This window comes from Canis lupus, chromosome 32 (assembly GCF_011100685.1).
Source record: "Canis lupus familiaris isolate Mischka breed German Shepherd chromosome 32, alternate assembly UU_Cfam_GSD_1.0, whole genome shotgun sequence".
In the NCBI taxonomy this organism is placed as follows: domain Eukaryota; kingdom Metazoa; phylum Chordata; class Mammalia; order Carnivora; family Canidae; genus Canis; species Canis lupus.
The window spans coordinates 16,928,252-16,954,517 of NC_049253.1; the positions used below are offsets into that span (position 1 = coordinate 16,928,252).

Consider the following 26,266-nt stretch of genomic DNA (forward strand, 5'->3'; position numbering starts at 1 on the left):
CTTCTTAGTAGATGTTATAGAGCAAGCTGATATTATAGAGCAAGAGTTATTTATTACTTTGTGGCAGTAAGCTAACTTAGAAAGGTTTGTCCTTGATTATGGGATTATGTAATACTAAGATATTTATGATGATATACCACTGCAGCTTGATCTTCTCCTAGTGGTAGAGTCAGAAGGGATCTTGAAGATGGAGACGACTACTACATTTTAAAGATGATCAACTGAGGTGAATTCCTTGTCTATGGTCACACAGCTGGGACAGAGTGAGACTTCATCCTAGAAATATGCTGGGGACTATTTCTAGCATGTATGAATTAATAAAGTCATTCTTTACTCTCAGTCTGGGGCATTTTCTCTAGCATTTATACATTTTACATAATGTTTCCTCATTATAATACGTGGAATGAACATTATAAAGAAATCTAAGTAATCTCTACCAGTGAGATTACTATCTAAAAGAAAAGGATGTGGGATCCCTGGGTGGCTCAGCAGTTGAGTGCCTGCCTTCGGCCCAGGGTGTGATCCTGGAGTCCCAGGATCGAGTCCCACATAGGGCTCCCTGCATGGAGTCTGCTTCTCCCTCTGCCTGTGTCTCTGCCTCTCTCTGCCTCTCATGAATAAATAAATAAATTAAAAAAAAAAAAAAACAGAAAAAAAAAAGAAAGAAAAGGATGTACCGTGTTAAAAACTAGGTAGCTTTACTTTCATTTTTACTTTTTTTTCCTTTCAAATTGAGATTTCTTTAGGATATTTTATAAACTATATTAAATGGATTAATTGTTGCAGAAAACACATAGATAATGTTTTTTTATTTACATGTTTTAATTGGGCCATTATTTGGTGTTTTTTTTCTGAATTCATGTGTGATTTAAAATATATATAAATGTATGTATGTATGTATGTATGTATTTATTTATTTATTTTATTCATGAGAGAGAGAGGCAGAGGCATAGGCAAAGGGAGAAGCAGGCTACTGCGGGGGAGCCTCATGCAGAACTCCATCCCAGGACTCCGGGATTATGACATGAGTCAAAGGCAGTTAAGAAATCCTGTTCTTTGGAGTAAGTGCCATACCATTAATTATGTACAAAAGTAAAAGGTAATTTTAAAAATATGTAAACTAATCTTCACAAACCTAAGCAGGATTACTTTTCCTAGAAGCAAGCATGGTTGTTGCATTACTTGAGTGAAAAATGATCAAGGGAATTAGGTGACACAGACTAATTTCATTGGAAATATTTGGGATCCCAGGTGGCTCAGTGGATTAGCCCCTGCCTCCTGCCCAGGGCATGATCCTGGAGTCCCCGGATCGAGTCCACATCAGGCGCTCTGCATGGAGCCTGCTTCTCCCTATGCCTGTATCTCTGTCTCTCTTCTCTCTGTGTCTCTAATGAATAAATAAATAAAATCTTAAAAAATAAAAGAAATACTTAAGCAGGGAGGGCCTAATATGTCAGAATCAGTGTATCATGTTGTTTTCAATATTAAATGAGTTGAGTTTCGTAGTCTCAATAAGTTTTGGACATTTGAGGACATGAACGCTTGCTTTATATGTCATTAGAGTTTGTGTGTGTGCATGCTCAAAGAAGGGAGAGAGTTTTATATATAAATGTATAAAATATATGTAAATTTTTAGATAAGAATGTGTATGCATTTGTTTACTGTGTTGGCCTTTTACTTATTTTTATTTATTTATTTTTAAAGATTTTATTTATTCGCTTGACACAGAGAGCGCGAGTGACCACACAAGCAGGGATGACAAGCAGAGGGGAGGGAGAAGCAGGCTCCCCACTGAGTAGGGAGCCCAATGCGGGGCTGGATCCCAGAACCCTGAGATCATGACCTGAGCCACCTAGGCACCCCCTGTAATTATTAGCCTTTTACATGATTCTTTTTGTGATGAATGATGGTGACTTCTGTTAAGGACCTTTGAAGTGGTCTAAGGTAAAATCCTACATCTTAAATTATTTGGTAAGATTGAGATACATTTTTAGTTTAATGTTTTCCTCTCCTTCTCCTTTTATCTCTAAATTATTCATGAATAGTAATAGAAACAATGATATTTTTAAGGTGGAGAGAACTTAGAATTTCTCAAAGATACATTACTTTTGGGGAAGTGAATATACAGTATAGTCTGGGATAACATCTAAGACCTCTGCATGAAATATTATCTTTTGTGGCATAAAGAGATTTAAAATATTAACTTAAAAAGTAGTAACAAAAATTGTTTCATCACTATGGTAACCCTAATGCCTTTTCCCTAGTAGATTGTCATCACAGTTTATGTTTTTGATCTGATCTTTGTTCTTTTTGTGTCAAGAAAACCAAGCCAAGATGTGTGACTTTGCCAATCTTTTATTCAAACAGGTTTTCTGACTAAACATGTTTTATGATGTTATTATGATTCACATCTTCTGGATACAAAGTGTTTATATGGGTGGTTTGACTTGACAGCTTGAAATGTTTATTTAATACATATGTGCACTAATTTTATTAGTTTATCTCTATTAAATAAAGCTGCTAATATTTTAGTTTATTTATCCTTATGACCCAAATTATTTGTCTGTCTGAAATAGTAGTTTGTGTGTTAGTCTATTATTTGTCTTTTTTACTTTACCTTTTTTCCTCCTTCTTAGTAGACTATGTTCCTGGAGGGCAAAGATCATTTAATCAACTTTATAAACCTAGTGGCAGGCTTAGACTGGGCACATATAGGTATTTGTTAAAAGTGTGTTGAAAGAATGCCTTTTTAAGTAGCTGTCGGAATGTGTAGGATGCCAGTCCTTGATGATAATGAGAGAGAGTAGTATAAATGTGTCTCTACCTACTATTGCCTATGCCTTGATGAAATAAGTTCGACATTTTGTAATAGGAGTTATAAATCATTTACTTAGTATCATTTATTGATGCTTACTACATGTTTGTTGCAGTGGGGTATTAAGATTAAAAAAAAAGCAAGCCTCTTATTCTGTAGCATTTCAGAGATATAAAGAACAAAATTAAATAGTCTGACGTATAACATTTATTAAAAAAAAACAATAAAAGGTCCCTTGTAGGTGTAGGTATTGACGGCCAGTTTTTAGGGGACCATGAATGAAGGTTTCTTTGTGTTAGTCTGGTTTGGAAGGGAACGTGAGTCTTTGTGGAGCTGAATGACTTTGGGTTGCACCTTAGGGACTATTGAGTTTATCTGAGGGAGCGCTTTCTTGTGAAGATGGCATAGAAGGAGCAGTGAGACCTGCTGGCTTGAGCTGATTCTAAGACTTATAGGGGAAGATTTTTGGAATTGAGAGGAAGCTCTGGAGTCTTTCATTAGAGTTGGCCTATACCTGCTGAGAATGCTCACAGCTAGGTCCGCAGAGCCAGTCCCTTTATTTTTTATTTATTTTTTAAAAAGATTTTATTTATTTATTCATGAGAGACAGAGACATAGGCAGAGGGAGAAGCAGGCTTCCTGCAGGGAGCTTCCTGCAGGGAACACATCAATGAGGGATTTGATCCCAGGACCCCAGGATCACGACCTGAGCTGGTGACAATTGCTCAACCACTGAGCCACCCAGGTGCCCCAGAGCCAGTGCCTTTAAGAGAAGGTTTTCTGATTGCTAGTCCAATCGCTTTGCAACAGCAGTGGTGGAGATAAAAGTAAAAATAGCTGAGAATTCAAGCAAAAGGAGCTGTAATCAAAACATTATGTTAAGGCATGAAAAACCAATCATCAAAACTACCTTCATGGATTTACTTAAAAATGACTTAAACAGTATGAAGTAGACCTTTGGTATCTGAGATTTAGGGCAGCAGATCCTCATCACCAAGGCCACTATTCCTGCACAGAACAACAGGAGGAACAAACTGTACAAGTTTCTGTTATAGTATGCTGTATTCTGAGTTTTCTGCAAACATCTGACTATGTATGTGGGGGCTGGCATGGCTGATCCTTTTCCAGGATGGGTCACCCAGTGGGTTCCCCTTCCTGGCGACATGTAATTGACCAGGACATTCTCTGCATAGTCAAGTTATATGGTTCTAAAAGACCTTGGGCCAGCTTCAATCACCTTATATCCATCTGCTGATGTTAATCTGGTTAAGTTAAGCAGTAATTTGTATTATGAAGCCAATTCATAGTGTCCATATAATAATTACTTAGAACATGGTAAATGAGTGTGATGATAATTGTTTTGCTCCATGCCTTTTGAAATGGAAGCTTATAGTTACTCTTGATCTGACTGTTAGGTACTGTCTTAAAATAGTATTTATGGTCTGTAATAAATCCCATTGCAGCTCTAAAAGAAATAATTCAGAAAAGATTAAGAAGGGACCGTTAAGAAAAAAAAATAAAAAAAAAAGAAGGGACCGTTAAAGAAACATTAAATAGTGTGGCATTGTTTTGCTCTGAGTCATTAACTTCAGCTATAATTTTAAGTCTCTTAATTTAGATCTATACTTGTTTACTTTATCGGTGGTAGTCCCGTATGCATAAATGGAAATTTTTGCACATATTTGCAATAATAAATAATCTTCAGAAAAACTATCCCTTATTAAAAGAAAGTTATTGGGAAACAAAAACAGAGAAATCTCTTTGAAACCCTCAGAAAAATAGGTCTGTCACTAAAACCTTTATTTTTTTTATTTTTTTTTTAAACCTTTAAATAAAATGACATAGTCACCAGAATCTATGGGAATAATGAGGACATGTGGGATTTGATCTTTAAAGAGCAAATATATACATTCTCCTAATTACCTCCTGATTATTTTTGAGGAAGTTAATTAAAAAAAAAACTCAAAAACCAAAACAAACAAAGAAAACCTGGTTTGTCAAAACCAAGATTGTAATGAAAATAGTTCATTCAACTTCTCTTTATTCTTCCTTAGCTTTTTCATACAGCTATGAAGGAGCAGTAAAATGAACAAAAATAAGCACTTGGAGAAATGTGGACTATGTTAGACTCTAGATGAATAATAAAGGTAAAAATTTACATATATATAATACCTATATTTAGTTGTAGAAACAAACATACTAGTCTATAAATAAGTTAACTCTTACGCTATGAATGAGACACAAATAGAATTAAAAATGATTTAAAGGTTACTTTAATTGAAATCAGTTGAATTTTTTTTTAATAAATTACCCACACTTTAACAAGGTTGGAAATTCTCATGCTACCATGTAAATATATCTTTAAAATGTATAATTTTATTTTTTTAAGGTTAAGTGACAATGTGTTTCTATACATGACACATTTTCTTGAAAAACATAGAATATTCCTTAAGAAATTAAAAAAAAAAAAGACTTTGCCAGTTTTAAAAGGAAAACTCAATAACAAAAAACGTTCCTCGAGGCCTTCCAATCGCAAAAAGGTTTAATATTCATAAGATGTTGGGTCTGGTCCATCCAAGTGAAAGATCACACTCTCCAGTGTGAGACCTGCAGAATTCAAATGTTTTTCTTTTTATACCTTCCTCTGGAATTTAGAACCAGCTAAGAGGACTCCTGGAAAGAGGTATAAACATCTAAATCATTAGAGTAGGTAGTGCCTAGATAGCAAACAGTCATTGTAGATTTGCTAATTTCTTGTTAAATTTATTCATGTTGACAGCAAAAAACCATAATTTAGATCCCAAAGAGAAAAGTTTAAAGCAAAATAAGAGTATCAAGAGAATTGCCAAATCTCCATTTTGTTTTTCTATTCTAGACATAGAATAGACATGGCCTTAAACCATGAGATCTACAATGAGATTTTGAATGAGGGTGTCCCGTTTTCCAAAAGGAAAGTTCCAGAAATGTTATTTAGAATTCCTTGATAGTCACAGAATGTACATGTGCTCATCTTTGAGGTTTTCCACCTGTGTATACTTTATGCACAAATTAGAAAATAGATGCCTATTTTGATATAACTCATATCTCATTATTCATAAAGTCTTTAAGGTACTAACACATGAGCAAGTATTTTTTTTTTCCAGATAAGTTGCTTTTTCTCTTAAGTAATTGCCTGTTGGTACCATAGACCTACCTTGTCTATAATGGATGTTTTGGATTCTGAGATTCTAGATAATTAAATTATTTTAATGTTATTCCCTGAGTGGTTCCCAATGTGGTAGGGGTTTGGGGTAGAAGGTGTTGGCAATGTCTGGAGACATTTTTTACTGTTGTAACTAGAGATAGGGATCAGGCACTAATATCTAGTGGGCAGAAGTCAAGGATGCTCCTAAATATCCTCTAATGCACAGGACAATTTCCCACAACAAAGAGTCATCCAATCTAGGATGTCGATAATGCTGAGGTTTAGAAATCCTACTCTAGATGGAAAGGTTTCTGTTTCTTGCCATATGAAATGTATTTATTTTTTTCATTATTAAAACTCACAAAAAATACTCCTAGAATGTAGTAGTTTTAGGGACTAAAATTTAGTCCTTAATGAAATAGATCATTAAATTCTCTATGTATAGGGAATAAACTTATAGCACCTGGTTAATGTGTGGATATGAAATTATAATACTGAAGTACAGATAAGCAATAAAAGTGAAGTAGGAGTATGCAAAAATGAGAACAAAAATATTGAGCAGCAAGGGGCCTACCAAACACTTGGATCATCTGAGAACCAGGCAGTTGAAGTGACTTGAACAAGGTCACCTAATGACATGTTGAGGTGGAGATTGGAAGGAGAGCATGGATGTCCACTCACAGTTCTGCTCTCGCACTCTGCTAGTAGACATGTAGGGTGGGAACAGGGGCATCTTCTAACTCTGGAAAAATACAATGGAATGTACTGGAGTAGGAGTAGGTACTTCAAAGAGAAAGTGACCAGCCCTTCTTCCTTTCTTAAGAGGACACAACCACGGTTGGGTGGTGAACAAAGAGTTCCCGAGTTTGTCTCCTCCTTTGTACTCAGCTCTGGGCAGTCGGTAGCTGTCCAGATTGTCTCTTCGAAAGGGGAAGCATGGAAAGGTGGAAAAGGCGGATTGTAATATTGCCTTGGATGGAGCCAGGAAGTAAGGGAGGAGGACACAAAAGGCTAGTGGGATTAGATTGGAGAGAAGTCAAGAATATATTTTCCATGCTGTTTACCCTTTCCTACCCTTGAGCTTCAAAATGCACTTGCCCATAGGCCACATTATAAATCTGCATTTTGTTTCCTGACCAGCCTCCTATAGCCTACTTCACCTATAATGTGTTTTAGCTATAGCACTAATAGCACTATAATACCAACATTTTAGTATAACATTTTGAAATGGCAGACATGATTTGGGCAATATGGCTAGCAAGTTGATTTATTAAACGTATAAATGAGAGCCTACAAATGACCACACAGATTTGGAAAAAGGATTTTTAAAATATTTAAATTTTATGATCTGATATGTGAGATTGTACTTCAGTACAAACTAGATTCACTCTTTGCCATATGAGAAAAACATTTTCTCTTCCCCTTTGAATCATATCAGCTCTTAAGAATGCATAAAATTTTGTTCAGGAACATGCTGTGCCCTCCCCTTCCCCCACCCCTCATTTTTTGGTTAATTGTTGTTTGGTCTATTGCAAATACTAAAAGCTGTACTTAGTTCCACTTAGTTCATCATTCTTTAATTTTTTTTTTTTCTAAGTTGAGAACAGCCTGATTAAGGAGTACAGTGGCAGTAAAAATTCTCTAATTCATTGCCACAGGATTGTGGCTCCTGTGTACAGTGCTCAAAAACAAAATGCTCTAAAGTAATCCTCTCCTTGGCTCCTGAGAGAACTCCTGTTAACAAAAGCGAAGCAGGAAGTTATTTGAACCCTCAAAGAGGCTGATTTAGGAGCCACGTGGAGATGCCATGGGAAGAGGCGGCACCTGTACTGGTGGAATTTAGGATGAGCAATTCTGATAAGCTTTCAGCTGTCAAAACAGGTAAGAGGAAATTAGTAGTCTGTCAAAAAGCAAAGCTTAACGAGGGCTACGTATAGCATTGATGGTCCTTTTCAAAAGTTTGAGTACAAAACACCCATATTTGAATTAATAAATACGTATTGGTGATTTGTTCTGTATTATATGCTGGAAAGTTGGGAAGATAGAAAAGAAGGATTGGACATGGTTCCTGGCTTCAAGGACCTTTTAAAGAAGAGAGGACTGTCATGTTGGGGGCCATGTGTATAAAGAACAGGAAATTGAAACCGTCAGTGGGCTCAAAGGAGGTGAGAGAAGTTATGGGCCATCCAAAAATATATATTTGATCCCCTCACCCTTTACACTGCCATTGTCTCCTACACATGATTCTGGTTAATTAGTCTGCATTTGCTTTTGCAGGTGTTATTCAAATATTTCCCTTCCTTTTTGAGATGTCCTTGAGAATGAGGACTGTGTCTTATTAGTCGTCGTCTTCTAATGCCTATCAGTGCCTGCCACCATATGTTAGATTTAATGAGTGGATGAATAATGGGTGGGTTAATAGGTGAAGCTTTGTGAAAGAGATAAGGAAGTAGGGTATGGCTATCTATGGACTGATGGAGAGTTGAGGCTGGGAATGGAAAGTAGAGGAAATATTCCAAATTCAAACAAGGTCATACTGATGAGCGTGAGGTGCTGAGAAGGTAATTTATGTTAGATTTATATAATACATTGGAATACATGTCGGTACAGACTCCTTAGATTGCAAGTAGTAGGACCCCCAGCTCAGAGGAGATTAGACAACACCACATCAGTAACTGACTTTCAGATGAGGAAATGGTCCATAAGAGAACTGCTGTTAGTGAAGCAAAGCAGGAATTATTTTGCCGCACACAGAATGCTGATTTAGTGGATCCAGCGGCTCTTACTGCCCTCCATAATTGAATAGCCTGGTCAGGGGGCAAATCTTCAGATATCATTTGAACTAATCAAATGCTGTAGCCAGTGCTGGTTGTTTTGCTCTCCTGGGCTCTGCCTTCCTACCTACATGGTTTTATTTTTATGACTGCAAAATGGCTGTAGTAGCTCCAAATATAATGGTCTTGCTTGCTGTAATGTCTCTTGAATCTGACTGTGATCTTGTTAGCTGCACATCTCAAAACCAATCACTGTTTCCAGGGAATTGGGATATGCTGTTTAGCTTTTAGCAGTCTGGCCTTATCCCATGAATCAGTATTTATCTATTGGCTGTATGTTCTTTTTGGTGCTGGGGATGGTGTTTAAACTGTAACTATACATCTCTACCTTCTCCTTGGCACTCTATGTATCCCTTATTTTGTTTTTCTCTACAACACACATTACCTTCTAATACACTACATATTTTAGTCCATAGTGGACTGTTTATCTCTTCTTATTGGAACGTAAGCTTCACCAGGGAGCACATTTTTTTTGCTTGTTTTGCTCACTACTCTATCCCCTTTGTCCAGAATATGAAGGAGCTCAATTAATATTCATTGACATGAATGAAATTATGGAGAGACAGTGCTCTTACTTTCTTAAGCCTACATTCTTGTGGAGGAGGACATATGTTAAGTAATTAAGTAAACAAAAAAATACCACATAGTAATAAGGATTGTTAAAAATAAAATCTGTCAGAGGTGCCTGGGTGGTTGAGTGGGTTAAGCATCTTCCTTTGGCTCAGGTCGTGATCTCAGGGTCCTGGGATCAAGTTCCACAGATGGCTCCATGCTCAGCAGAGAGTCTGCTTTTCCATCTCCCTCTGCCCCTCTCCTGTGCTTGTGCTCTCTCTCTGTCTCTCAAATAATAAGTAAAATCTAAAAAAAAGGTCTATTGATGGAACAGCCAATGCAGGAGAGGTGGTTTAATTTGGTTGGCAATTCTGCCTTGATTGTATAGCTGATAACAGGAGAGGCATGGGACTTCTACGGACATTCCAGAAAGAGTCAAGCTGATACAGAGATAACAAACATGATGTTCTTTATAGAGACTGTCATGTGATTCAATCAAATTAGGAATACAGTTATACCCTTTAGAGAAACCACTATTCCATGATTTTTGCTAGCTTCTTCCTGGCAGTTGTCATGAACTTTTGTCAACTTTTAACTCGGTGTCATTCATTTCCTTTGAAACTGTAGGTCACTTTTGCGCTTGTCTTGATTAGTAAAGTTTTGGCATTATACACTCTTAGTTATTCAAATATGTGTGATACATTTCTGATGCCATATTAGCTTCTTTCCTAAACACTTCCTTGTATCATCCTAGCACCAAGATAATAAATTCCATTTTATTATGGTATGCTAGCCCATTTTAGTAGTGGTCTTAAATATAATTAGGAAAGTAACTGTGACACACACACATAGACCCATATACACACACCAGTGTTTAAAGTAATTTGAGGTTTATTTTCTGTTTTAGGTTTATGAGTGGCAGTTAACCATAAATTGGTATGGTGCTTGTGATATTTCTCGATGTATTACTGGAACCAAGTGATATTTGAATGAGGAAGAATCATATTATTAAAGTCATGATATGAAGTCATAGAAGTCATATGATGAGCTCATTATTGAAGATAGGGAGAGATTTTGTGTTGTAAAATGAAGGAAAAGTTTAGAAATCTTTTTTTTTTTTTTAGGATTTTATTTATTTATTCACAATAGACAGAGAGAGAGAGAGGCAGAGACACAGACAGAGGAGAAGCAGGCTCCATGCAGGAAGCCTGATGTAGGACTTGATCCCAGGACTTCAGGATCACGCCCTGGGCCAAAGGCAGGCACCAAACCGCTGAGCCACCCAGGGATCCCCAAGTTTAGAAATCTTATATGTATACATATATGCTTCTATATACAGAAGAAAAAAATGTGAAAATATATGTACCAAATTGTTAACAGTGCTTAAATCCGAGAGTAAGTTTTAGGAGTTGGGTGACTATTGATTTTACTTTAGACTCTGGCAGACACATTCTTGAAGTTTATCTAGAAGTGTTCATTATTTATTTAATTCTAAAAATTAAAAGATAAACTTACGAGCATTTAGAAAATTGATCCTGGAGTGGTTTTAATACTTAAAATAATTACTGGATAATTTGTTTTACTTTACTACTCCTGATACTATAAATGGGTATGAACATTTTATAAAACAATGAGGCATTATAGTTATTAAGAAAATTGGTTACAGACTTTGACTCCTTCCAAAGAAATAATTCAACTGAGAAAGGAAACTATATTACACGAAGTTGCTCATTGCAATTTTAGTTACAATGGGAGAAAAAAAATACTAGAAACACTGTAAGTGTCCAACAGAAGAATAATGCAAATCATAACTGTCCACCTGAAAAGATAGTGATTGCACTATAAGCCCATTCTGTAAGAAGGCAGGGTAGAAGTAAGTAAGGAAGTGACTAAATAGCTTATTACATTTTTGGAATATTAAGGAATTCCTAATGGAATAATAACTGGAAATACAGGGGGCATATGGGAATGTTATGATGAAATGTTAAGTGAAAATGCAGAATGGAAAATTATAAGGGAACCATGATTACAACTATGCAACCAAAATGTATTCTGATACATAAAGATGAAAATATGCAAAATAAAAATGCATATTTTAGTTGGGCTATTTTAGTTTGGAGCTATTTTGTTTTACTTTATAAGTATATTTTAATGTAGATTCATTTTTAATATAAAATCAGTCTGGCATGAACTTTGTCATGGTGGTTTATAAAAGATAGCATTCCCATGTCATTTTTTTATAATTGAAACCATAAAGAAAGGGCATTTTTTTCTTTTATCATGTACAGTTGGAGTGACATAATTGTTGGTGACCCTCACTTTCAGGATTTCCTTTTTGTAGCCAAGTTGAGAGGAAATGCCTCAAATCAAAAAGGGGAAGGAGGAAGGGACACAAGGCACTGCATTGTGTGTGATTTGTGTGTGTGTGTGTGTGTGTGTGTATGTGGTGTGTTCCAGTGATTTAAAACATTGCCTCAACTTGGATTATTTCTATCCTTAGACCAATGCATAAACATTTTTTGGAAAAAAAGCTAAAATGTTTAGACAGCTGCTTCCTTTATTTTTTTTTAATATACAGATAATATTTTTACTACCTCCCAGACATTATCATGCCTTTGTAACTAGCATGATTTCAACTCCTGTAAACCCCTTAACTTTATTTCTGAATTTGGGAGCACTATTTTGATATCAATCTCCTCCTCCTCCATCTTCCTTTTAAAAAATTATTGTTATCTATGAATTTGTTTGATCTTGGGGTACCTGCAAATTGAAATGACATGAGTAATTAATTCCATGTTTTGTATGCTGTATTGCTATTAATTTCATATTTAGTTTTCTGTATTGACAGCCTTGCAATATTCTTTGGGGGGGTGTAGCCATTATTTTACCTCAGTGAAATAAATAGCTCTTATGTATGAACTAAGGTATGTAAAAACATAGAAGATTAATGTCTTTTACTTGTGACTCTGCAACACCAAATAGTCCACTTACTTTAGTTTTTTTCAGCCTAACACCTGGCTGTTTTAGTGATTTATTAATTTAACTGATTAATGTGGTAGGAGAGGTTGGTTCTATTGCTCATTTAGATACAGCCTTAATCTTCTATCACCTCTTTTGCATTGTTGGCCATGTGACCCTTTGGCCTTCAATGTGCTTTGCTTTCCCTGAATTCCTTAGGCTCCTATTTTTATATCAGATGCTACTTTGGTTGCTGGCATGATTTTAACCTGGCAGGGCAAAGGACTTTCTTGAAGGTGACCTCAACCTGTCTGACTTGAGCAGTCTGAGGAAGGAGGGGAAAAAACACTATAAGGCAGCAGGAACTGGGTTGTTGGAAACTGTTGTGTTCATTTGGATTTTCTGAGATTGCATAAAGCTTAAGTTACCAACCATTGATTAACAAAATAACTTTAAAGTTTCTCTTTGGACAAATTTACTGAAAAGACATTTAGGAATTTTGTCACATTCATTAATAAAGAGAGGCTAGTTAATAGACAACTAGCTACTATTATGTTTCCTTTTTTTATGTCACATGATCCATAGATCCTGAAAGGCAAAAAAATAATAATAATTCTGTGTATGTCTTATTGGAATGGTGCACAGCTTTCCTGCCCTGTATGTAGAATGATGTGGGTTCTTTAAACAGAAGCTTGTGCACTTGAATAGAAGGCTGCGGAGGGCATCTGAGCTTCATACTCCCAATACTGAAAACTAGACTGTGTATCTAAGAAAATTAATTTGCCGCTGTTTTGATCAGAACCTTGTGTTTCTATGCAGAATATTTTCAAAACAAGATCTCTGTCATGAAGAAAAGGTTAATGTCAGTTCTTTCCAAAGATTCTTCTATTTCTTTTGGTGGTACAGTGCTAAACGTATATATTAAAAGGAATTTAGATAAATGAGTGTGACTTTTCAATTGCATTTCTAATGCTTAAGTATATTTAAATATGTTTGGAAGAATCAAAAGATATACAGCTGATGGCTATTCCAAAACTTTTAAACTTTGTTATAACAAGATAAATTAGCTAAGGTATTTTTGGTAGTAGCTATTTTTTTTTCCCCTGGAATTGCTGGGTTTGAGAAATGAAATACACATTTGAGATCATCTTTTTGTTTAATCTTTAAACATTAAGTGTTTAGTAAACATAGCTTTAAAGTACTTTTTTTGCCTTATTTTAAAACAAAAGATATATTAATATTATACACACACACACACACACACACACTTTTTTCCTCAATGTGTACAACCTAAAATCTCCTGGAAAAAATATATATGCTTTCCACTAGGAAAAAAAAAATTACTAACAACTTTTAAAAGCCTACAGATTCAAGTTTGAGCTGTCAAAAACTGATCCTGGGCTGCTGCAGCTAATACATTCTCCTTAGGCCGAACCCAGTCACAGGTGACAGTGGATCCACTAACTCAAACCTTGTCAAAGGACCAAGTTCTTCCAACTTCTCTCTAGATGGCCTGTCATCACCAGCCAGGGCTGCTGATGCCGAATCTCTGATACTTTTTTTTTTTTTTTTTTTAATAGCTTTAGTGTAACCAATCAGTATGGGAATAATGGTTAAAATGAACCTTTGTCAAAATTCTGACATATAGAGCAGCCTGTAAGAGTATTTAGAGTTCCATTTCAAAATGAGGATAGGGCTCCTGAATGCTAAGAGTTTGATTATAAGAGCTCTTTCCACTGTGTAAGGAGGTTTTTGTTTTTTAATGAGAGGTTTGACTTTCATTAAAATAACTCCATAACTTTCATTCATAATCCATCATGACTTTTCTATCTTCTTGGTAATTTATTAGTATAGTAAATATTATCAGGTGCTTTATGACCTAACTAATTTGTGATCCCCTCCATGATGTATGCAAATGTTTCAAAGGAGTCAGATGTCTCTGTAAAAGCCATGCCAAGATTGTGGTTGACATTTGTGCTCAATTGCTTTGAGATATATTTATGTGCTTTTACTCTGAAGAATAGACACTTTAACCATGCAATTTAGGGTTGGAGTTTATGCTGTTTTGCTTTTTTGTTTTTGTTGTATAATGTATCTGCCAAAACCTTTGTGGAAGGAGTACAAGTTCTTAAGTCTGTGTTCTATGGACTGCTTTTTAATGATTCACACTACCATTGATTAATGGCATGTTTCAAAGCAGCAGCCACTAAGTTCAGGAGTCCCTTTGTTGACTTTGTGGGTCATGCTTGGTAATCTTGGGAGAGGTGTTTCCTCAAGATAGGAATGGCCAACACCCTGTGTGTTAGAAAACTTTGTGGAATGTGTCTGTATGTGTATGCTTATATATGTATGTATATATACATATGCATGTATATATATGTGTTTGAAAGGGAAGGGAAAAGGAAATAGACTTGGTTAATTCTTTGAAATGTATATCATTGTTTTGGAAATTTTAGAACATTGGTTTATGTGATGTGATAGGAACAGGGGTAAATCTTTGTTCATTTACACTTAAGGAAAAGACATACAAAAATAGGAGTCTGTAATGGTGTATTGTACACAGGGATCATCACCATTTTGCTCCATTTTCTTACAAACCAGTCATATTAGATTCAAATCTGTATAGGGGAAAACATATAAGTTGTTTATTTTTAATGGAAGTGATGGTTGGGAATTCATAAACTCCCCTAATGCTTGACAGCATTTGACTTCAGAGAAGAATACAGTATACGGATTGTTTAAAAATAATTCTTTATGTCAAAATTAATATTGCATAAATATTGCATTCTATATTTAGCTGAAAACAACCTGCAAATTCTTTATTAGGTGGACAATCGGATTTCACCACAGTTAGGTATGAGTCAGTGCATATGACAGAGGGTTAGAATCCTTTTTTATTGTATTTGGATTTATGTTATAAATGTTTATTTTTTTGGTTAAAGATAACACATTGCTTTATGAAGATAGCAAGTTTAAATCCATTGATGCATAGGTATGACATTTTAATCCACATTTTTAAAAAAATATTTATTTATTTATTTATTTATTTATTTATTTATTTATTTATTTATGATAGACATAGAGAGAGAAGCAGAGACACAGGAGGAGGGAGAAGCAGGCTCCATGCCGGGAGCCTGACGTGGGACTCGATCCTGGGACTCCAGGATCATGCCGTGGACCGAAGGCAGGTGCTAAACCACTGAGCCACTCAGGGATCCCCCTAATCCACATATTTTAAATGATGTTTAGTTACTATTTGTTTAAAAGCAATGGAATAAAAACATTTCTCGCTATCCAGATTCCAATCTGTACAGATGACTAATCATGTAGCAGATCTGAACATAAAGGTTCTAGTGAAAAAATAAAAATTACAATAAAAGTGTATTTGCTCCCTGATTTGAAAGTACAGAATGTTTTCTGTGCCTTTTAGATATGGGGAACTATGACACTCAAAACAATGGTAACCATGGCGAAAGTACCTTACAAAATAAATGAAAAAAAAGAAAGAGAGAGAGAGATGTGGGGAAAGAGTAGGAAGCAGTTGGTGAAGTAACAGGCTGGTGAGTAAATAAATATTTAAACTTCATGCCTGGTTACTTGGGTAATCATGAGATTTGCAGAGTTATGTTGCATATTACATTTTACTTGATACTTTATATATCTTGTCTTGATTTATACTTGATTAAGCCAAATTTAGTACTGTTCAGAAACAAATGTTAAAAACTTCTTGAGTCTTAATTTTTTTATGTGTAAAAAAACAGGAAATAAAATTAGATAATTGATAAAGTTTTCCCAAATTCTTAAATTCTACAATTCTGTGACCCAGGAGTCCAGGAGTGGTATGAGTAAACTTTAAGTTTTGAAGGGACATTAACTCTAAGACTTAGAATCCTTGAGAGTACCCAGAAATCCCATTAGAGATTAATTTTTTGGAAATCCCATTAGGGATTATATCATACCTCCTGTTAACCTCATGTTAAGACTCTGTCTACTAGGTGAGAGTATAAAAACATACAAACAAAACACACACACACACACACACACACACACACGCAAATCCTGATCCTAGCAGCTTAAGAAAAGAGGAAGTTTATTAGAAGTGTCTAGGGCAGCATTATTCAAAAGAACTTTCTTTAATGTTGGAAATGTACTCTAAACCTGGGCTGTCCCATGTGGTAGCCAGTAGACATACATGACGTTTGAGTGCTTGAAATATGACTAGTCAAACTGAGGAGCTGGATTTTTTATTTTATTTAGTGTTAATTTAGATATAATTTTTTTCAACATGTAAAGGAATCCTGAGAATAATTAAGCCATCAGCCTTGATAAAATTAAGAAGCCAAGGTGGCCCTAGGGACACAGGACTGCTTTGGGATCTTTAGAGAAGCAGGGGTGGTGGACTCTTCAGAGTTATGGTAACTATTTACCATGACCCAGATATTAGTGGCTCCCAGCCTGTGTTTATAAATCAAAACCACAACTTCCAGGGAGTGACAACCTGATTGTCTAAGCTTGGGCCTGGCGTCGACCCCCAAATCAATCAACTGTGGGTTGGGTTGCAGAATTAGTGTTCATATGGGAGTGCTGATGACAGTTCTCAGGGGAAGAGGAAGTGTTTTCCAGGCAGCAATCTCCAGAATTGTCTACCATATTACTTAAACCTTTTCTCCTTGCAAGCACTGATTTTTCTAAATTTAAAATACTCTGAGTTTGTTAATTCATTTGTATTGCACCTGGCATATTTAGCTTTTCATTGCAAATTAAAATAGTTATGCTATTTGTTGATAAAACCTTAGGAACCTGAGAGACTAATAATTTATAATATTGTGTGGAAGGAAATCATATGTATCACAGCTAAAGGCAACAATATGAGTCATAGGAGTCAGTGGTCTTTTTTTTATAGATGAAGGAACCAAGGCTTAGATGTGTTTCCTCAAGTTACAAAATTAGTTGCCACATTAAGGCCAGATGCTTACTTTCATCTGAACCTATGCTGTGGACCAGTGAAACAGTAAAACCAACTGTTTGAAGAGCATCTTGCTGAAATTTGGGTGTTTCCTGTACATTATTTTTTGGTAAAATGGTAATGTGAAAAAAATTTGTGAGAAAGCAGAGTCAATGCACATTTTGAATTTTTGTAGTTTAATTTTCTTTTAAAAGCACGAAGGAAGTTTTGATTAAAATGAGATGTTTGTGTCATGTGAACTTACAAAATCATCTCTTCTCACTTAATACATTTGAACCAGATATTATTTGTCCCAGGTAAGTTAGGAACAACTAGAAAGAAAAGGTACCCACTTATTATGATTGCTGATTTCTTGGAAGTTAAGAGTTTGAATAGCTGTTTAAAAACCTATGATACATGTGTTGAGGACATCCCTGGGAAGAGATTGTCCTCTCTGTGCTTCAACCAGAGAGTATAAGGGGTTTGAGAGCCTGGCTTTGCTTCCTGCACCTTCTCAGGCTCAGGAACTGAAACTTGCTAAGGTGCTAAGTACCTACATTTGTTGTATTAAATTATGTTAACTGCAGTCAGTGGACATCTCTTGACAGTAGAATTATGTGGGATACAAAATTAACAGATGAATAGAGCAGAGAAGAAATGAGATTTAATGGCATAGAATCCAGAGCAAGTGTGTCAGACATCAGCTTTCAAATGGGTTCTAGAAGCTCAGGGGTCAATGCACTACAGAGAATATGCTACTTACCTTCCCATGTGCACCAGGACATGGGCAATTCAGGGCCTGATATTCCATGTGTTTCTATCAAATCAAAGCAATCATCTAGTAAGACCTCTAGATGCATACCTCAGAGCTTTAAATCCTCTCTTGATCTCTACTGAGGTCAATCCATCACATTTCTCCCATCCTAATCTCCTTTGCCATCTTCTGGGTTTCACAGATAGGATAGAAAGGCTGATTTTTGTTATTGTTGTTTTTTCAGCCACCTCCTCGTGCTGGCTTTGCTGCCACCAGCTGGGTGTGAACTGGTCATCCGTGCTTAGACTGTCAAAAACACCCTCACTCAAAATAGGTTTTAGCAGTTAAGTCAGATCTAAATTATATTGGTAGTGGTATTATCTGTGCTCATATAGAATAACTGCAAACCACATTTAAACTATTCTTTAAAATACTGTTATCTGGAGTAGCTCTTCCCAGGAAAAGACATGTGGTGAGGGCTATCAAACTTAAATGTCAATTATTGTAGACATGGAAAGTCCCATGAAAATGTACTCATAGGCTGATATTTGAGAGTGTATTGAATGCAAATTCTTCTCCTGTGGTTATCCTGCTCCTGGTTTGTTATTTGTCTGTCATTTGGGAACCTAGTTAACTAGCAAGCCTGCCTTTGTTATATTAAGTCAAGCATTTTCACTAACTTAGAAGAAGATTATTATTTTATGCATAAGAGGAAGAGTAAAGGAAAAGAAATTTAAATACAGACAGCAGTTTGTTTTACTGAGTTGGACACTGTGTGTTTCACCACATTCCGATTATTACATTTGATTCATTTAAAACTCAGCCGGGTATAGCCTAAATAACTTAAGAACTTCAGACAGTCGTGGTAAGTTCTTTCTGACCCAATCTCATTAATAGCCAACATAATTTCATTAAAAAAAGAAAACAAAAACAAAAAACTAAACAAATCAAATAACCTTGGAACCTGCACACATTCAATTTCACTGAGGCCAGGGAAGGGCCAAGCCTTCTTCACTAGATCTCACTCCCCATTGCTTATATGAGGGCATTGCCCCAGCAAGTCCCTTTCTTTTCTGCATCATTGTTTTCCCTACTTACTGGATCATTCCCATTAGCAGAAAAACATGCTATAACTTTTTGGTCCTATATTCAACCATCTCCTGAGCCCACATTCTTACCCAGCTACTAGCAGAACTTCTTGAAAGAGTTGTGTACATTCGCTGTCTTTGGAAGGTTGCCTCCTCCTATTTTCTAGATCCTCCTCAAATGCTTTTCCTCTCTCTCTGCTCTGCTCAGAGCCTGATCTTGTTCTACTCGGTTTCTACTAACATCCGTGTTGTCAAGGCCAGTGATAGGCCCATCTAACTTGACGTGGCAGCAGCCTTATTATACAATTAATCCTATCATCTCGGGCAGCCTGGGTGGCTCAGCGGTTTAGCGCCGCCTTCAGCCCAGGGAGTGATCCTGGAGACCCGGGATCCAGTCCCATGTCAGGCTCCCTGCATGGAGCCTGCTTCTCCCTCTGCCTGTCTCTGCCTCTGCCTCTCTCTCTCTCTCTCTGTCTCTCTCTGTGTCTATCATGAATAAATAAATGTTTAAAAAAAAAATCCTATCATCTCCCAGGGAGCACTTTTTTTTTTTTTTTGCTAGAGTATCAAGGCATCACACTCTCCTGCTTTTCCTCCTACCTTCTAGACTATTCTCTCTTTTTTGCTGGTTCATCCTTTGTTCAACCTCCATTGGGATGTCCCTCTTCTCTTCTCCATCTATATGCACCGGTGGGGTGGGGTCTCTGTTGCACATCATCTATACACCCATGGTTCCTAATTTTTGTCCACCGTTTGACTCTTTTCCCAGAGTCTCTGGTCTCATGTGTCCAAATACCTGCTTGACACCTTAGCTTGCATTCTGAATTAACTTGTTCACAAAGTCTTGCTTCCCTTTGTTCTTTCTGACTGGTAGCACTGGCCTTCTTGGTGTTCCTCAAACATAGAAAACACACTCCCAGATCTAGGCCTCTGTACATACTGTCACCTTTGCCTGCCATGCTTTTCTCCCAGACTTGCACACAGCTCATATCCCCACCTCCATTTGTCTATGCTCATGCACCACCATTGGTGCCACCATTTTCTCTTCTTCATTGTTTCCTGTAATCCTTATTTGACATGGTGTATATTTGTCCTTTTGTTAGTTTTCATTCCAAGGATGTATGATCTGTGAAGCAGTGACTTTTGTCCATTTTATTCACTATCATATTCCTATTTTCTACAGCAGTTCCTGATCCATAGGTGTTCAATTAATATATGTTGAGTGAGAGACTACATGATGAATACTATTACCATGATAATGTTGCATCTACTTCATTTCCAGGAACTGAAAATCTGAAATAGCTTAAATCCATTTCTCCTTTGAGTCTTTGCTTTAGATAATGTTTGTCTTCGGGAGACAGCAGCCCCTTGCTCTTAAGGGGAAATTTCCATCGTGCGCCTTTTCTTCTGCAGCTGTCTCTGAGCAAATTGCTCATCCTAGCTCCTTCTTGGAATGAATCTCCTCCTCTGAACTTCACTTGGCTCTTCCCTCTTCCATCTTGGCTTCTGTTCACGGAGCTTAGTTCTGCTTCCTGACCTCACAGAGCTTGCCCTTTTTATAGTAAAAAGCCTGTGGTGATGTCATGGGCTCAGCTGGTTTCAATCAGGTTTCAGGCTGAGCACAGTTGAAGCTGGTGAATGACTCTGCAAGTTATCTTTTGCTGGGCCAGACTAATTCTGACACAAAACATCACATTATATGCAGCACTAACCATTTAGCAATCATCACACACCAGTCATGGGAAAGGATTTCTTCACCCATTACTAATGGAAATTGTAAATGATTGTGGGTTTTTTGTACAAATTCAGGATTGTCAGGTATCTGATGCTGCTGGTCATCTGCTTATGGCCTCCCTCTGCTTCTGCCCCTCTAGTACCTCCTAACACATGTGTGTTGCCCTGACTTCTGCTTTCTAAATCTCATTCCTCAGACCCTTAATTAAGCTACCCCAAGCTTGTTTCCCACCTTGTTCTTACTCATCACTCTGCTGCTTCTGGAATTTTTTTTTTTTTTTTTTTGGCCTTGTCATCTGTAAAATGAAATTGAATTGTGTGTTTTGTGGCCAGACTATCTCCTTTTTAAAAATTGACTTGAATTCTAGGTGCTCATCTTTACTATTAAGCTTGGATCCCTGACAACAATTCCAATTTTCACTTTAGAACATTGAGCAAATTTATCTTGGTGAGAAGGTGATTGGCTTGAGATTGTTTTTTTTTTTTTTTTTTAAGATTTTGTTTATTTATTCATGAGAGAGAGAGAGAGAGAGAGAGAGAGGCAGAGACATTAGGCATCAAGAGAAGCAGGCTCCCCAGGGGGAGCCTGATGTGGGACAAGTTCCTGGGACTCCAGGATCACGCCCTGAGCCGAAAGTAGACGCTCAACCACTGAGCCAGGCATCTGTAGTTTGAGATTCTTCTATTCAAGAAGAGTATCATACTCCTAAGTCTGATGCAAGACCTTTTAGTTGCATTTTTTTTTTTTTTTTTTTTTTTTGGTTGGGACAAATGCTTTATTAGGAAACTACTCAGGTTTCTTAAAACAAATCTGTCATATTTAAAAACAGTCTTGCATAGAATATAGTGTGTATGAAAAATAGTATTTGCAGAATTCTTGTACTCAGAGCTGTGGAAGTTTTGATAGCCAGTGGCATGAAGGGGCTAGGTGTCAACAGAGTGTTTGTTTACAGGGATGGTAGGGAATATGTAAAGTGAATGGGTGGGGGAGGGAATGCTTATGGCCAGCGTAATCACATAATTTGTTGTCTAAATCAGGATGCTTTGAAGATGCAAGTACTACAGGCAAAAACTGGGACTGCCTTATATAAACCCTACTGTGACATTGCTAACACATGTCAAATTATGGGTAGCCCTGGGTGACCTGTAAGATCTCAGGACTCAGTGGAGCTGATATCCTACCTTTATGGCATTCATGATCTACCTTATAACAAATAGAGAGACCCAGGAGGCATGCAGTTCAAGAGCCCCTAGGTTAGCATGGAGAAATCTGTTTCTGAGCAGGTGTTATTTTTAAACCACAGCAGATGGGAACATGGTGGAGGGAATGCATCTAGTTTCTCATTGGGTAGTTAATGGATCTAATTCTGAGAGCTAGCAAGAGACAAAATTTGGAGTAATGGGGTAATAGTGAAAGTTTGACAATTGGTAGGAGACAAATTTATTTATTTAAATGAAATAAAATATGAAAATATGCTGACCATAAGATTATAATTTAAAAAAAATGTATAGGATAAAATAAATTCAGTGTTAAATTTTTCTGAAATATTGAATATTAAAGTCATAGTTAAAAGAACTGTACTTAATTTTTCCATAATGGCTTTTACTTATTATTCATTTTTTATGTTTGTTGCCGTATTAGAATAAAGAAGTGGCTCTCTCTGCATATTAAAAAAAAAATGCCCTTTCTCTATATTGGCAGGTTCCACATTGTGACTTAGGAAAAATTCCTGGCTAACTTAGGCTTTAAGAAAAATCAAGATGGATCCTAAGAAGATTAAGAAGAGAACTTAAAAGACTGCAATAAAGTCTCTATCTTAGTATTATAACTAACTGCTTCATTTCTCATGGAAATTTCTGTTTGGAGGGAGCATTCTGTATCCTTGAAGTAGACAGAATTGTGAAACACTCTTAAACCATTGAGCAGCAGAAATTAGAGACCAAGTTTGCAACCAGCCAGTCATTTGCAATAGTAGGTACTTAGGTATTTGACAAATATTGTTGGCTTGATTTGTCTGAGGGTTGTCAATGAAAAAAAATTAAGCCAGTGTACATTTACCAATCCATTTTAATTTTTGATGAACATTTTGGCAAGGATGTACATACATCTCTATAGAAAAAAGTCAAGGTTAATTTTTGTTTTTGTTCTAATAAGAATTGTGTGCATGTGTGAATTGGATGTGTACCCTCATTCTGACCTAGGTAGTGGATGAATTTCTGAGGAGACAAGAACCATTAGAAACTCTTGCATAATTAGTTATCTAATTTTTTAAAAAGTGTTAGATTTGTTAGTAAAAAAAAATAACGAAACAAAAAAAAATACAACTGTGCTTCTAGGTATTTACCAAAAGGAGTTGGAAACTTCTGTCCAAGGGCTTCTGGGTGGCTCAGTGGTTGAGCATCTGCTTTGGCTCAGGGTGTGATCCCAGGGTCCTGGGATTGAGTTCCACATCTGGCTCCCCGTGGGGAGCCTGGTTCTTCCTCTGCCTGTGTTTCTGCCTCTCTCATCATATCCAGCCACACAAAGAAGTGAAGCAACCTTAAATGCTGATTGCAAAGTGAAAGGAGCCAACGTGGAAGGTTTATGTCCTATATGATTCTAACTATACGACTTTCTTGACAAGACAAAACTGTAGAGACAGCAAGAACACCAGTGATCCTCAAGAATTCCAGGAGAGTATGGGAGAGCAGGAGGGAAGAACAGATAAAGCACTGAGTGTTTTCAGGGCATGGAGACTACTCTGTGTGATATTGTAGTGGTGAAAATATGACGTTATGTATTTGTCAAAATCCACAGAACTATGCAGTACCAAGTGTGAACCCTAAATTACATGTAGACTTATTTAATAATATATCGATATCGATTCAGTTGTAACAAATATGTCACACTAATGCAGGATGTTAATAACAGGAAAACTGGAGGGGAGTCAGGAGGTAGACGGAAATTCTGTACTTTCTGTTGATTTTTTCTGTAGATCTAAAATTACCTTAAAAACTAAATTCTATTAATATGTTTTTAAAACGAGCAAATCCCATTTTCTAGTCCACAGTGGGTATTTAACTACAATATGAGTGTGAGATGGGGTGAATGAAATAATGAACCAGGTGATAATGGATGTGAAAGTACCATGTAAATTATAAACGACTTCACAAATGTGAAGAAAAAGAAAAACAAAAAATTAAAAAAAAGAATATGATCATGAAAAAACTTCAGTGAAAGATTGAGATGGCATAAGAGGAATTAAAATTTGAATTAAAGGCAAACTAATTTTAAAAGATCAATCTTCAGAAAAAAATAATGAGTACAGTTTCCTTTAGATAAAGGGTGATAGCGATGCTTCTACATTAGGTGAATTAGAGGCCCCCTCATGAATCGAGATGATGCTTCTATCCTTTGGTTGTGTTCTAGGGATTTCAGGTTACAAGTTTCAGAGGGGGCACTTCTCTGGAGGTATTTTTAAATTTTCTTCTGTGTTTCATGTGGTCAAGTTTCCGTAACCATATTATACAAAACCTTGATAAGACATAAATGTGACCTCTTTATATAATCAGCTTCTCTCAAAGAAGGTTGAAAGGGAACTAAAAGAAATAGATAGGTGGATTCTCATTTGCATCATATTTTATAATTTTGGGTCTTTGGTCTATAGAAAGCTTATAACATCTTTTGTTAAGTTCTGCATACATTTTGGAAAGACCTTGGTTTTTTTACTTTTATCTTTGATAATATTAAGTGCAAAAATGTTGAAGGTGGACTGCTATTTTTCCTGTAATGAGCCTCTTGTTTTGTTGGAAAATAATTGTGAAAGGAGCTTTGTAATGATTTCTTATTGATAGAAGTGTATTTTCCCCAGCCTTAGGTCATCTTTGCAGTGGTCTAGAGGCATGTGGGTGGTGAAAGGTGGTACCGTGTTACCAATCACATTTCTGCAGGGTTGGCTGTGAAAGGCGGTATAACTTTCTGTAGGCTATTACAGGGTAGAGTAACATGCTGTAGGAGCAGAGGGCAGACACTGACCCCCAGCCCTGAGGCATCAGAAAAGGTGTCCTGTGGGAAGTGACAGCTGAATGGGACCTGAGAGACAGGTGGCAGTTAGCCAGGTGAGGAGCTGCTAAGAGAGGAAGGGCTGTAGGTGAAGGACTAGGCAGCCCGTGAAGAAGCTTCTGTTAGTCAAGGCAGAGGAGCGTTTGCAGAACAGAAAGTTGTTCTTAGTGGCTGGAATACATACCGTTAAGTGAGAGGTTAATGAAGAAATAATGAGGCTAATGAGGAAGTGAGGTCGGAGGCTAGGCCTGCCAACCATGTTAGGTAATTAACCTTTGGAGCCCAATCAATGAAAACCATTCAGTTTTATTTTTGGACTTTTGAACATCTTATGATTAAGAAATAAAACTATGTCTTAATGACTGGCTTTTTAAAGGCTTTGAATGCTATTATTCACACATCTTATCTGATACTAATTGTCTTATTGCTTGAAATGGCTTGGAATATAATAAATCACCTGTTAGATTTATAATAATCTAAATGAACCTTCACTTTAACTTGATTAAAGTGTTTTATGAAGTGAAACATTAAATAAATTATATAGACTAGACTTGTGGAAAGGCAGGCTTTCTCTAAAGGCTGGAAAAATGCTGAAGATTTTACAAATGTGGAAAATGCTCCAGGTATTCTTTTTATATAATCCACGACTTTCATGCTATAATACAGTAAATGAAAAGATTAAGTTATAGAGACATGTTTATGAACTGGAAGTGTCTCCTTTAGAGAAGTTGGGAAATCAGAAATTAATGTTGGGTAAGCATTCATGCAGAATAAATTTTGTCCTAAATTACTAAATAATTCAACAGATCTTCAGTATCATTAGTTGAAATAAAGTAATTGAAGAGTTTGGAAGTTGTAGCAAAATGATAGCTGGGATTTTTTTAATAATGGGTAATGATTATAAAATAGACTGAAATTTAAATATATTTTTCATCTATAATGTTTTCTTTTAATCTACTCTATGTTATTTAGGGGGTTATTTTATAGTTTCTTTATATAAAGCTTTTTCAGGTGTTTATTTGCTTAAATACATTTTTAAAAACTTAGGTTATGATAGCTTTCTATTGCTTTTTGATTCAGCATGTTTTCCTGTTTCATCTTTTTTTTTTTTTCTTTTAGTCTGCAGATACTGTCATTCCTCTAGAAGTGGAATTCCTCTAGTAGAAGCCGCCTTAGCCATCTTTCTGAAATAATTCCTCCATTCCATTCCTTCATCCATTCTGACCCTAGAGGTTCAATATATATTGAAGCTTATTTTTAAATAGAAGGGAAATAAAACTACTTACATCTGAGATTCAGGCTTATAAATACGAGTTGTCTTAATAAAATGAGTGGTTTTAATTATTATTATTTTTTAAAT

General features: G+C 36.3%; 1 protein-coding gene and 1 long non-coding RNA gene across 2 annotated transcripts in view; both read left to right on the top strand.

Annotated features, from left to right (window-relative positions):
- Positions 1–26,266, top strand: part of PPP3CA (protein phosphatase 3 catalytic subunit alpha) — a 309,732-nt gene that overhangs the window by 42,435 nt on the left and 241,031 nt on the right.
- LOC106558128 lies at positions 15,657–26,212 on the top strand. Its single transcript, XR_005382763.1, has 3 exons — positions 15,657–15,903; positions 22,567–22,836; positions 26,026–26,212. It is a non-coding gene; the product is annotated as an uncharacterized LOC106558128 (long non-coding RNA).